This window comes from Macaca thibetana, chromosome 6, assembly GCF_024542745.1.
Source record: "Macaca thibetana thibetana isolate TM-01 chromosome 6, ASM2454274v1, whole genome shotgun sequence".
NCBI classification, from domain to species: Eukaryota; Metazoa; Chordata; class Mammalia; order Primates; family Cercopithecidae; genus Macaca; species Macaca thibetana.
In genome coordinates, this window is record NC_065583.1 from 8,949,667 (window position 1) to 8,961,835 (window position 12,169).

The 12,169-nt window shown below is 45.8% G+C and overlaps 2 protein-coding genes across 25 annotated transcripts in view; both read right to left on the bottom strand.

Annotated features, from left to right (window-relative positions):
• ATP6V0E1 (ATPase H+ transporting V0 subunit e1) overlaps positions 1–12,169 on the bottom strand; it is a 380,972-nt gene that overhangs the window by 248,614 nt on the left and 120,189 nt on the right. The window lies entirely within an intron of this gene.
• The window catches only part of RPL26L1 (ribosomal protein L26 like 1), a 287,969-nt gene that overhangs the window by 184,887 nt on the left and 90,913 nt on the right, over positions 1–12,169 (bottom strand). Inside the window, exon 1 of one of the 24 annotated variants that reach the window (XM_050793338.1) lies at positions 10,470–10,473. The exons of 22 other annotated variants lie outside the window; for them this stretch is intronic. The gene's annotated coding sequence lies outside the window, so the exon portion shown is untranslated. Of the gene's footprint in view, positions 1–771; positions 777–10,469; positions 10,474–12,169 lie in introns of those variants that run through there. One more of the 24 variants, XM_050793362.1, reaches the window with a different exon arrangement.

Consider the following 12,169-nt stretch of genomic DNA (forward strand, 5'->3'; position numbering starts at 1 on the left):
AGGGCTGGGAAGAAAGCCCTCAGCCCCCTCCACCATTCAGGCACTCTGAAAGCACTGTGAGGCCTGCACGTCGGGGTCAGGGGACTTGGCTCTGCCCCTTTGGCAGGGAGGGCCCTGGTCATGAGACCAAATGGCTCAGCCCCATGGTTCTTGTCCACAAACAGGAGAAATAATAGTATTGCCTCCCGGGATTGGGGGAGGCCTTCATTTCTCTAAGTTCCTGGCCTGGCAGGTGCCACGCTTCTGGTTGGGGAAGCAGTTGCTGGGACCCTGCTCCAACAGGCTTAGGGCTGGAGTGGGGATTTCCCACTGCTTTCCCATGCTTCAGGTTTCCAGGGGGTCTTCCTTAGGCTGTAGAGTGACCTGGCTCCTGCTCTGTGTCTAGCCAGGAGAGCCCGAGGCAGAGTCCCAGGACGGTGCGGGAGGGGAGCCGAGCCTCAGGATGCCAGGAATTTCAGAGTCCTAAAATTCAGGAGCCTGTGTGGCTTAGGACCAGCACTGAGGGACCCTGAGCCTGGCCTTGGTGTCCCTATCAGCAGCCCAAGGACCCTGATCTGGCCCTCACAGAGCGCCACATGTCTTTTACCCTAGATAACAGCCCTTGGAGCGTTCTCCGTACCTGCTGCCTGGAGTTTTCTCTGAAACACCCAGAGGCGGGGCCTGGTGGCTGTGTCAGTGTGAGCTCACTAGAATGACTTGTCTCCACGACCTTGATCTAGTGGAGTGCCAAGGCTAGCTGACTCAGGAACCCAGGACCACCCCCCACCCCCACCCCCCAACCCCCACCAGTGCCACCAGCCCCCAGGGCCTCCCCAGCTTTTCTGTTACCACAACCCACGGCGGGATCCAGGCTGCTCAGGGACTCTTGAAGGGGTTTTGGAGGGCTCAGCAGCTCAGCCCTGCCGGCTTCAGCTCACAGATTCAGCCCCCACTGAGGTGTTTCCTTTCCATGGCTATTTATGAGCATTTCCTGTCCCTTGAATAGGGAAAGAAAAAGGAAGCAAAAGAAACTGACCTGTGGGTCCTTGAACAGCTGGCAAATCCTCTCCATTATCATTGATTTTAAAAAGCATACAAGTGGCCGGGAGCGGTGGCTCATGCCTGTAATCCCAGCACTTTGGGAGGCCAAGGTGGGCAGATCACCTGAGGTCGGGTGTTCGAGACCAGCCTGACCAACATGGAGAAACCCCGTCTCTACTACAAATATGAAATTAGGGGGGCATGGTGGTGCATGCCTGTAATCCCAGCTACTTGGGAGGCTGAGGCAGGAGGAGCGCTTGAACTCAGGAGGCGGAGGTTGCAGTGAGCCTGCGGTGTCCAGGCTACGCTCCAGCCTGGACAATAAATGTGAAACTCTGTCTCAAAAAAAAAAAAAAAAAAAAAAAAAAGCATACAAGCTTGGAGTAAAGAATGCCAAAGCTAGAAAGCATAAGCATGGAAAAGTGCAAGTCTAATAACAGGAAGGAATCCATGCTGATACTTCAACCCTCCAGTGAACATATGCTGAGCACCTACTATTTGCCAACCACCGTGCAGATTCCTTGACTTGCTATTTTCACTCCATAATGTATGCTGGGTATGAAAGATAACCCTTTAAGTCAGTACTTTGCAGCCCTGAGACTGTACATTGGGATCCTTGTGAAGATGTTTACAGTCCCCATGCCCAGGCCTCCCGCAGGTAAGTGACATCAGAAGTCTGGAGGTGGGACCCAGGTGGCGGGAATCATGAAAGGTCCTAGGTGAGGAGCCTGGCTGGAGTATTGCTCTGGGCTTCTCCTGGCCGCCGGGGTCGGAGCGGGCCCTCCACGTGGCGTGTGAGGTGAAAACTAATGTGTCCTTGCATCTGAATGTCACTGTGCTGCTTTCTGCCTGGGAAAATAGGGGGAGAGAAGTCAAGGAAATATCCCTTTATTTTAATCATAACGGCATAGTCTCTCTCTCTGTGGGAAGATTGTGACAGCTTGTCTTAGGAAGACCTTACCCAGGTCATCACTGAGTAGGTTAGCCCTGGTGTCACCCCTTCTGTTCATTTCTACAGGAAGAATTTCTTCAACACTTAGCTCATTCTGGAATTTGTTATTCTGACAATTTGGCAGTTCAGTTTACTAATGTATTATGTGTGTTTACATGTGTGTTTCTGTGTGTGTGTATGAATGTGTGTGTCTGTGTGTGTCTGTATGTCTGTGTGTGTCTCTGTATGCCTTTCTGTGTGTCTGTATAACTGTGTATCTCTGTGTATGTATGCGTGTGTCTCTGTATGTCTGTGTGTCTGTGTGTCTCTAGAGGTCTCTTGGATATCTGTGTGTGTCTGTGTGTCTCTAGAGGTCTCTCTGTGTATCTGTGTGTGTGTGTGTGTGTGTTTGTATGTATGCGTGTCTCTGTATGTCTCTGTGTGTGTGTGTGTGTTTGTATGTATGCGTGTCTCTGTATGTCTGTGTGTGTGTGTTTGTATGTATGTGTGTCTCTGTATGTCTGTGTGTGTCTGTGTGTGTTTGTATGTATGTGTGTCTCTGTATGTCTGTGTGTGTGTGTTTGTATGTATGCGTGTCTCTGTCTGTGTGTGTGTGTGTGTTTGTATGTATGTGTGTCTCTGTATGTCTGTGTGTGTGTGTGTGTTTGTATGTATGCGTGTCTCTGTATGTCTCTCTGTGTGTGTGTATGTATGCGTGTCTCTGTATGTCTGTGTGTGTCTGTGTGTGTTTGTATGTATGCGTGTCTCTGTATGTCTGTGTGTGTGTGTTTGTATGTATGTGTGTCTCTGTATGTCTGTGTGTGTCTGTGTGTGTTTGTATGTATGTGTGTCTCTGTATGTCTGTGTGTGTCTGTGTGTGTTTGTATGTATGCGTGTCTCTGTATGTCTCTGTGTGTGTGTGTTTGTATGTATGCATGTCTCTGTATGTCTGTGTGTGTGTGTTTGTATGTATGCGTGTCTCTGTATGTCTGTGTGTGTGTGTGTGTTTGTATGTATGCGTGTCTCTGTATGTCTGTGTGTGTCTGTGTGTGTTTGTATGTATGCGTGTCTCTGTATGTCTGTGTGTGTGTGTGTTTGTATGTATGCGTGTCTCTGTATGTCTGTGTGTGTGTGTTTGTATGTATGCGTGTCTCTGTATGTCTGTGTGTGTGTGTGTTTGTATGTATGCGTGTCTCTGTATGTCTGTGTGTGTCTGTGTGTGTTTGTATGTATGCGTGTCTCTGTATGTCTGTGTGTGTGTGTGTTTGTATGTATGCATGTCTCTGTATGTCTCTGTGTGTGTGTGTGTGTTTGTATGTATGCGTGTCTCTGTATGTCTGTGTGTGTGTGTGTTTGTATGTATGCGTGTCTCTGTATGTCTGTGTGTGTGTGTGTGTTTGTATGTATGCGTGTCTCTGTATGTCTCTGTGTGTGTCTGTGTGTTTGTTTCTTTGTGTGTGTGTGTGTGCCACCTAAATGACTCATGTAGGAGGTGTCACTGCTACTCCCCCATGCCCTAGGTAACGAACAGATTTAGAGGCCAATGGTGGCACGGTCACCATGCACTCTGCCCTTTCCTGCCCAGCAGCCAATCTCCCTCTGGACTTCCCGCTCGCTTAGCCCAGATCCCCACGGTCCTCTGGACAAATGTCTGTGTGTGTGTCTGTGTGTGTCTGTGGCTGTGACCTTGAGCAGGCGTTTTAACTCTCTAGGCCTGCAGGTATTGGGGGATAGAATAGGGCTCATGATATAAGTGGTGGGCATGATATAAGTGGGTGCTTACTGTGTGTCACTGTGCTGAGGACTTTCCTGTGAACCCATCTCCTCCTCAACCTCCCAAATGAAGTGTGTCCCACTGTCCCGGTACCACACACGTCCATCCTGTCCTTGCTCTGCCCACTGTGCCCAGGGTTCCTGCTTCACTCAGGGGAGAAGCTCCCCATCCTTTTGATGGCCTGAGAGGCCCTGCAGAGTCTGGTCCCCTACCTCTTTCCTCCTTTCTCTCCCTTTCTCCCCCTCACTCGTGCTGTCCCCCTACACTGGCCTCCTCTCTCTCTCCTGCACACTCTTCATTCATTCTTCCTGTCTCTGTTTCTTTCATATAACATGTTTTTATCATCTGGATACTTCAGCTTCTCCAACCAAAGTTTTCATTTACCTATTTTTTTTCTTACTTTCCATTCTCTGCCTACCTGTTTTAGGGAAACAGTAGGTTGTTTGCTCACTTTGTTCACCTTAAGTGGGCTATTTTTCCTTTTGCCCAGCATTCTCTTATATCTAGGATAAAATCACATTAGGTTAAATATATTGTACTTTTACCATGCTAATTTTTTCTTTTTTATTATTCTCACACTAAATCTCAATCAAAGACTTCCTTGATGAAATAAAATTCAGAAGTGGCATTCTCTTTCTGCTTGACTCTGGTTTCCAAATCATGCTTATTAACTTTGTAAGCCTTTATTAAGTCCCATTTGTCCTCAGAAATTTATACCGAAGTGGAGAGCTGACTATATAAATGAATATAAACCACCCCATCCTACATGGGGTGGGGAGGTGTCTATAATGCTACCACGCACAGCGAGGGTTCCATGGCAAAAGGATTGGGTCCTATCCTTGCCTAACACAGTCAGAAAGCCTTCTGGGTCAGGTGTTCAACACTGAATCCTTGAACTTGAACCTTGGTATCTGGACCCTGTGGTTCCCTGGCCAGAGCTGTGCTGAGAACAATGTGAACAACGTGCTGAGATTGTCCAAAGTCACAGGGAAAATGGCGGAAGGTTCACCCTTGCTATTGCCAGAAAGAGGCATTTATGGATTTTCTTTCCTTTTCTTTCTCTTTTGACAGGGTCTTGCTCTGTCATCCAGGCTGGAGTGCAGTGGCACAATCTTGCCTCACTGCAGCCTTGACCTCCTGGGCTCAAGCGATCCTCCCACCTCAGCCTCCTGAGTAGCTGGGACTAGAGGCGTGTGTCACAACACTCAGCTAAGTTTTGTATTTTTTGTAGAGACGGGGTTTCGCCTTGTGGCCCAGGCTGGTCTTTAAATCCTGGACTCAAGTGATCCTTCCACCTCAGCCTCCCAAAGTGCTGGGATTACAGGTGTGGCCACAGTTCCCAGCCTTTTTTTTTTCTTGTTTCCAGTTTAACTTCATACTGTATATTGTGTGGGCCTTTATTCCTGAATCATGGTTAAACTCCTTAGGCTTGGCCGGGCGCGGTGGCTCAAGCCCGTAATCCCAGCACTTTGGGAGGCCGAGACGGGTGGATCACGCGGTCAGGAGATTGAGACCATCTTGGCTAACACGGTGAAACCCCGTCTCTACTAAAAAAAATACAAAAAACTAGCCGGGCAAGGTGGCAGGCGCCTGTAGTCCCAGCTACTCGGGAGGCTGAGGCAGGAGAATGGCATGGGCCCGGGAGGCGGAGCTTGCAGTGAGCTGAGATCCGGCCACTGCACTCCAGCCTGGGCGACAGAGCAAGACTCGGTCTCAAAAAAAAAAAAAAAAGAAAACTCCTTAGGTTTGACTTATGGGCCTCAAAATTATTGGGCAGTTACATTACTTGTCTACCTCCTTATTCCTTATTTTAGTAATCAGTTATTGTGTTAGGCCATTCTTGCATTGCTATAAAGAAATATCTGAGACCGAGTGCGGTGGCTCATACTTGTAATCCCAGCACTTTGGGAGGCCGAGGCAGGTGGATCACAAGGTCAGGAGTTTAAGACCAGCCTGGCCAATATGATGAAACCCCATCTCTACTAAAAATACAAAAATTAGCTGGGCACAGTGGCAGGAGCCTGTAATCCCAGCTACTTGGGAGGCTGAGGCAGGGGAATAGCTTGAACCAGGGTGGCAGAGGTTGTAGTCAGCTGAGATTGAGCCACTGCACTCCAGCCTGTGGGACACAGTGATACTCCATCTCAAAAAAAAAAAAAAAAAAAAAAATTCTGAGACTGGGAACTTTACAAGAAAAGAGGTTTAATTGGCTAATGGTTCTGCAGGCTATACAGGAGATATGACACCAGCATCTGTTTCTGGGGAGGTCTCAGTCTCAGGAAGCTTCTAATCATAGCAGAAGGCAACGGAGAGCAGGCACATTACATGGTGAAAGCCGGAACAAGAGAGACAGGGTGTGGGGGGTGCCATATACTTTTATTTTATTTATTTTTTTGAGATGGAATCTCACTATGTCCCCCAGGCTCGAGTGCAGTGGCGCAATCTTGGCTCGCTGCAGACTTCCTCTCCCAGGTTCCACTGATTCTCCTGCCTCAGTCTCTTGAGTAGCTGGGATTACAGGTGCCCACCGTCACGCCTGGCTAATTTTTGTATTTTTAGTAGAGATGGGATTTTGCCATGTTGCCCAGACTGGTCTTGAACTCCTGGCCTCAAGTGATCTGCTCGCCTTGGCCTTCCAAAGAGCTGGGATTACAGGTGTGACCAGATCTATCATGAACACAGCACCTAGCCATGAGGAATCTGCTCCCATGATCCAAACACCTCCCACCAGGCCCCACCTCCAATACTGGGGATTACAATTCAACATGAGATTTGGGTGGGGACAAATATCCAAACTATGTAAGTTATGCACTCTTACTTGGAATTAGCACAACGGATACCCCTCCACTCAACTCCATTCATACAATCACAGAAAACTAGGCCAAAAACCAACAATAAAAGGAATACCAAAAGAGGCCATCCAAGGCATTAAGAGATACTCCCCGTAGTGAAGTAAAACAAACATCCTTTCTTGCAGCCAAAAAGCTTTACGCCAAATACTGAATTGTGTGTAGACATACTAATATGAAGCATTTGTTTTTAAGTTTTTGGCATAATTTTGACCATAATTATTTTGACTTTTTAAAAATTAATACCCAGTATTGAGATATTTAAAAAAATAAGTTGAATTTCTCTTAGATTAAGTTCCATTAATATTGTAAATGTTCTCAAATAATAGCCATTAATGGGCAGAACAAATAAAATACTGGATTACCATAAAAAAATGAACCTTGAATCTTTTTTAAAAAATATTGAGGTACAATTTAAATATTGTAAAATTCAACCTATTCAAGTATACAATTCAATGTTTTTTTGTAACTTTACCAAGTAGTGCAACCATCACTATAAATCAATTTTATAGCCAGGAGCAATTGCCTGTGCCTTTAATCCCAGCTGAGGCTGGAGGACTGCTTGAGCCCAGGAGTTAAGACTAGCCTAGGCAAAAGGCAAGACCCCATCTCTACAAAAAAAATTTTAAACATTAATCAGGCACAGTTGTTCATGCGTACAGTTCCAGCTACTCAGGTAGCTAAGGTGGGAGGATTGATTGTGCCTGGGAGGTTGAGGCTACAGTGAGCCAGGATCACACCACCGTACTCCAGCCTGGGCAACAGAGCAATATCCAATCTCTTAAAAAATTAATTAAAGGGCTGGGCTCATTGGCTCATGCCTGTAATCCTAGCACTTTGGGAGGCCGAGGCGGGAGGATCACGAGGTCAGGAGTTCAATACCAGCCTGGCCAACATTGTGAAACACTGTTTCTACTAAAAATACAAAAATTAGCTGGGTGTGGTGGTGTGCGCTGTAATCCCAGCTACTCAGGAGGCTGAGGCAGGAGAATCCCTTGAACCCGGGAGATAGAGGTCAGAGTGCGCCGAGATCGTACCATTGCACTCCAGCTCAGGCGACAGCATGAGACTCCATCTCAAACAACAACAACAACAACAACAACAACAAATTAATTAAAAATCAATTCTGCAGGCCGGGCGCGGTGGCTCACGCCTGTAATCCCAGCACTTTGGGAGGCTGAGGTGGGCGGATCACGAGGTCAGGAGATCGAGACCATCCTGGCTAACACAGTGAAACCCCATCTCTACTAAAAATGCAAAAAATTAGCCAGGCGTGGCGGTGGGCGCCTGTAGTCCCAGCTACTTGGGAGGCTGAGGCAGGAGAATGGTGTGAACCCGGGAGGCAGAGCTTGCAGGGAGCTGAGATCGCGCCACTGCACTCTAGCCTGGGCGACTGAGCGAGACTCCATCTCAAAAATAAATAAATAAATAAATAAATTCTAGAACATTCTCATGGTTCCCAGGAAGATTCCTCCCTGATGCCCACTTACAGATAATCATGTTCCCACCTCAGCCCCAGCCATTAATCTGTTTACTGTTTCTCTAAATTTGCCTTTCTGGACATTTCATGTAAGTGGACTCATACAATACACAGTTTCTTGTGCCTGGTTTCTTTCGCTTTCCCACCTTTGAGGTTCATCCATATAGCAGCGTGTGTCAGCAGTTTGCTCCTTTCTGTTGTTGAATAGCGTTCCAGTGCATGGATAGAGCACATTTTGCCTATTCATTCATCAGTGGATGGATATTTAGGTAGTTTCCAGTGCTTGGCTATTATGGATTATGCTGTATGAACAGTGACTCACAAGTCTTTGTATAGTACCTGTTTTCATTTCTCTTGGGTAGATACCTAGGGAGTGGAATTGCTGGGTCATATGGTAATTGTATGTTTAACTTTTTGAGGAACCTTCAAACTGTTTTCCAAAGAGGCTGCAACACTTTATATTCCCACCTGCAAAGTATGAGGGTTCTCGTCTTAGTTTGTTTTCTGCTGCTATAACAGAATACCACAGACTGGGTAATTTATAAAGGTCCCACTACTTAATACTGCAAATGGCAATTAAATTTCAATATGGGTTTTAGAGGGGACATTGAAACCATAGCAGTTCTGTTCCTCCACATCCTAGCCAACTTCTGTTATCTGTCTTTGATTAGTCATTTTAGTGTGTGTGAAGTAGTACCTCATGGTGATTTTAATCTGTATTTCCCTAATGACTAATGATGTTGAGCATCTGTGCATATGTTTATTAGCTATTGGCATATCTCCTTTGGAGAAATATCTGTTCATTTCTCTTTCTTATCTGTTCTCTTTCTCTTTCTTATCTGTTCATATCTGCTTCTTTTCTCTTTCTTTTTTAATCCTAACCGATAGACCACCAGGGATTTTGCTCCTTTGTTGTCGTTGTCGTTGTTATTAAGTTGTAGAAGTTCTTTGCAAATACTGGACACAAGTCCGTTATCAGATTTGGTTTGGCAAATATTTTCTCCTAGTCTGCTGCTTCTCTTTTTGTTTTCTTAGTGGTGGCTTTCTTCAGCTTTATTGAGGTATAATTGACAAACAAAATTATATAAATATAAGGTATACTCGATCTTAACCCTAACCTTAATCCTTATTCATCCTCAGTAACTGAAAGTTTGTACCCTTTGACCAACATCTCCCAGTGCTTTGCAACCACCATTCTATTCTTTGGTTTTATGAGTTCAACTTTTAAGATTCCACATGTAAGTGAGACCACGTTCTGTGTCTGGTTTATTTCACTCACCGTAATGCCCTCTGGGCTCAACAGCATTGCACGTGAACACCCTTATGCCCATCACATAGACTCAACAATCGTTAATGTTTTGCCACATTTAATTGATTTATTTGTGTGTATATTTTTCCCCCCCAAACCATTTGAGACCAAGTTGCCAACATCACGACCCTTCTCTGCTAAATACCTCAGCATGCATCTCTTAAGAACAAGATGTTCTTCTAGGCACCCACCAAAGTTAACAATTCCATAATATCACCTAATATCCAGTCCATAGTCAGGTTTCCCTTGTCCCAGAGGGTGCTGTCAAGTTTTTGGATTTTGGCTAATCTGATGATGGATGAGAAACAGTCTCTCAAGTAATTTTCTTGTCTCTTATTATGATTAACAATGGGAATCTTGGCCAGGTGTGGTAGCTCACACCTGTAATCCCAGCACTCTAGGAGGCCGAGGTGGGCGGATCACCTGAGGTTAGGAGTTCGAGACCAGCATGGCCAACATGGTGAAATCTGGTGAAACCCTGTCTCTACTAAAATTACAAAATGAGCCAGGTGTGGTGGCACGTGCCTATAGTCCCAGCTACTAGGGAGGCTGAGACAGGAGAATAGCTTGAACCTGAGAGGTGGAGGTTGCAGTGAACTGAGATCATGCCACTGCACTCCAGCCTGGGTGATAGAGCGAGACTCTGTCTCAAAAAGGAAAAAAAAAAAAAAAAGAATGGGCATTTTACGTGTTCAGAAGGACTGTAATTCTTTTTCTATAAACTATCTGCTCACGGTTTTTGTCTATTTTAAAATCATATTTTTGGCTTTTTCATCTCTGTTTTTAAGAACTCCTTTAATATTGGTGAAATTGGCCTTCATCTGTAAATTACAATTTTTTTTCCCATTTGCCTTTATTTTTTATTTATTTATTTTTTTAAAGACGGAGTCTCCCTCTGTTGCCCAGGCTGCAGTGCCGTGGCACGATCTTGGCTCACTGCTCCTGGGTTCACGCCATTCTCCAGTCTCAGCCTCCCAAGTAGCTGGGACTACAGATGCCCGCCACCGTGCCCAGCTAATTCTTTTTTTTTTTGTATTTTTAGTAGAGATGGGGTTTCACCATATTAGCCAGGATGGTTTCCATCTCCTGACCTTGTGATCTGCCCACCCCGGCCTCCTAAAGTGTTGGGATTACAGGCGTGAGCCACCACACCCAGCCCCATTTGCCTTTTTTAAAAATAAAATTTAACTTTGCTTCTGGAGCTTTAGGCACAAAAAGCTTTCTACAAATTTGGATTTTTGTTGTTGTTGTTGTTGTTTGTTGTTGTTGTTTTTGAGACGGAGTTTCGCTCTTGTTGCCAAGGCTGGAGTGCAGTGGTGTAATCTCAGCTCACTGCAACTTCCGCCTTCTGATTTAAAGCGACTCTCCTGCCTCAGCCTCCCGAGTAGCTGGGATTACAGGTGCCCGCCACCACACCTGGCTAATTTTTGTATTTTTAGTAGAGACGGAGTTTCATCATGTTGGCCAGGCTGGTCTTGAACTCCTGACCTCGTGATCTGCCCTCCACAGCCTCCCAAGGTGCTGGGATTACAGGTGTGAGCCACTGCACCTGGCCGGGTTTAATTTTTATATAGTTGAATTTAATCAAGATTTTCTGGCCGGGCGCGGTGGCTCAAGCCTGTAATCCCAGCACTTTGGGAGGCCGAGGCGGGTAGATCACGAGGTCAGGAGATCGAGACTATCCTGGCTAACATGGTGAAACCCCGTCTCTACTAAAAATACAAAAAACTAGCCGGGCGTGGTGGCGGGCGCCTGTAGTCTCAGCTACTTGGGAGGCTGAGGCGGGAGAATGGTGTGAACCCGGGAGGCGGAGCTTGCAGTGAGCCGAGATCACACCACTGCACTCCAGCCTGGGAGACACAGCGAGACTCCGTCTCAAAAAAAAAAAAAAAAAAAAAAAAGATTTTCTTTCACTGTTTGAGTCTTTTGAGTCCTAAATAAAAAATTTTCTTACTTCTGGGTTATAAATAAATTTCCCTCTGTTTTATTTTAAAAGTTGTACACTGGGCAGTGCGGTGGCTCACACCTGTAATCCCAGCACTTTGGGAGGCCAAGGCAGATGGATCACTTGAGGTCAGGAGTTTGAGACCAGCCTGACCAACAATGGTGAAACCCCATTTCTACTAAAAATACAAAAATTAGCCAGGCAAGGTAGCAGGTGCCTGTAGTCTCTGCTACTCAGGAGGCTGAGGCAGGAGACTTTTGAACCCAGGAGGTAGAGGTTACAATGAGTAGAGATTGCTCCATGGCACTCCAGCCTGGGTGACAGAGTGAGACTCTGTCTCAAAAAAAAAAAAAAAAAAAAAAAAAAAAAGAGTTGTAAACTTTCCTTGGCTGGTCCAAAGGTAGTGAGTTATCTCAATGAATTGTTGACTGTCAGTTACTGATCAAACTCCTTGTTCTACCCTTTCCCCTCTTCTCACTACTGTAGTTGACTAGTCTTAAAAAAAGAAAAAAGAAAAATAAAAAAGAAGTTGTAAGGTTTCATTTTTAAAAATCTGGATCTCTGGACCATTTGGTGTTTATTCTGATGTTTGGTGTGAGGTATGGATCCACTTTTATCTTTTTTTTTTTTTTTTTTGAGATGGAGTCTCGCTCTGTCGCCCAGGCTGGAGTGCAGTGGCCGGATCTCAGCTCACTGCAAGCTCCGCCTCCCAGGTTCACAACATTCTCCTGCCTCAGCCTCCCGAGTAGCTGGGACTACAGGCGCCCGCCACCTCGCCCGGCTGGTTTTTTGTATTTTTGTAGTAGAGACGGGGTTTCACCGTGTTAGCCAAGATGGTCTCAATCTCCTGACCTCATGATC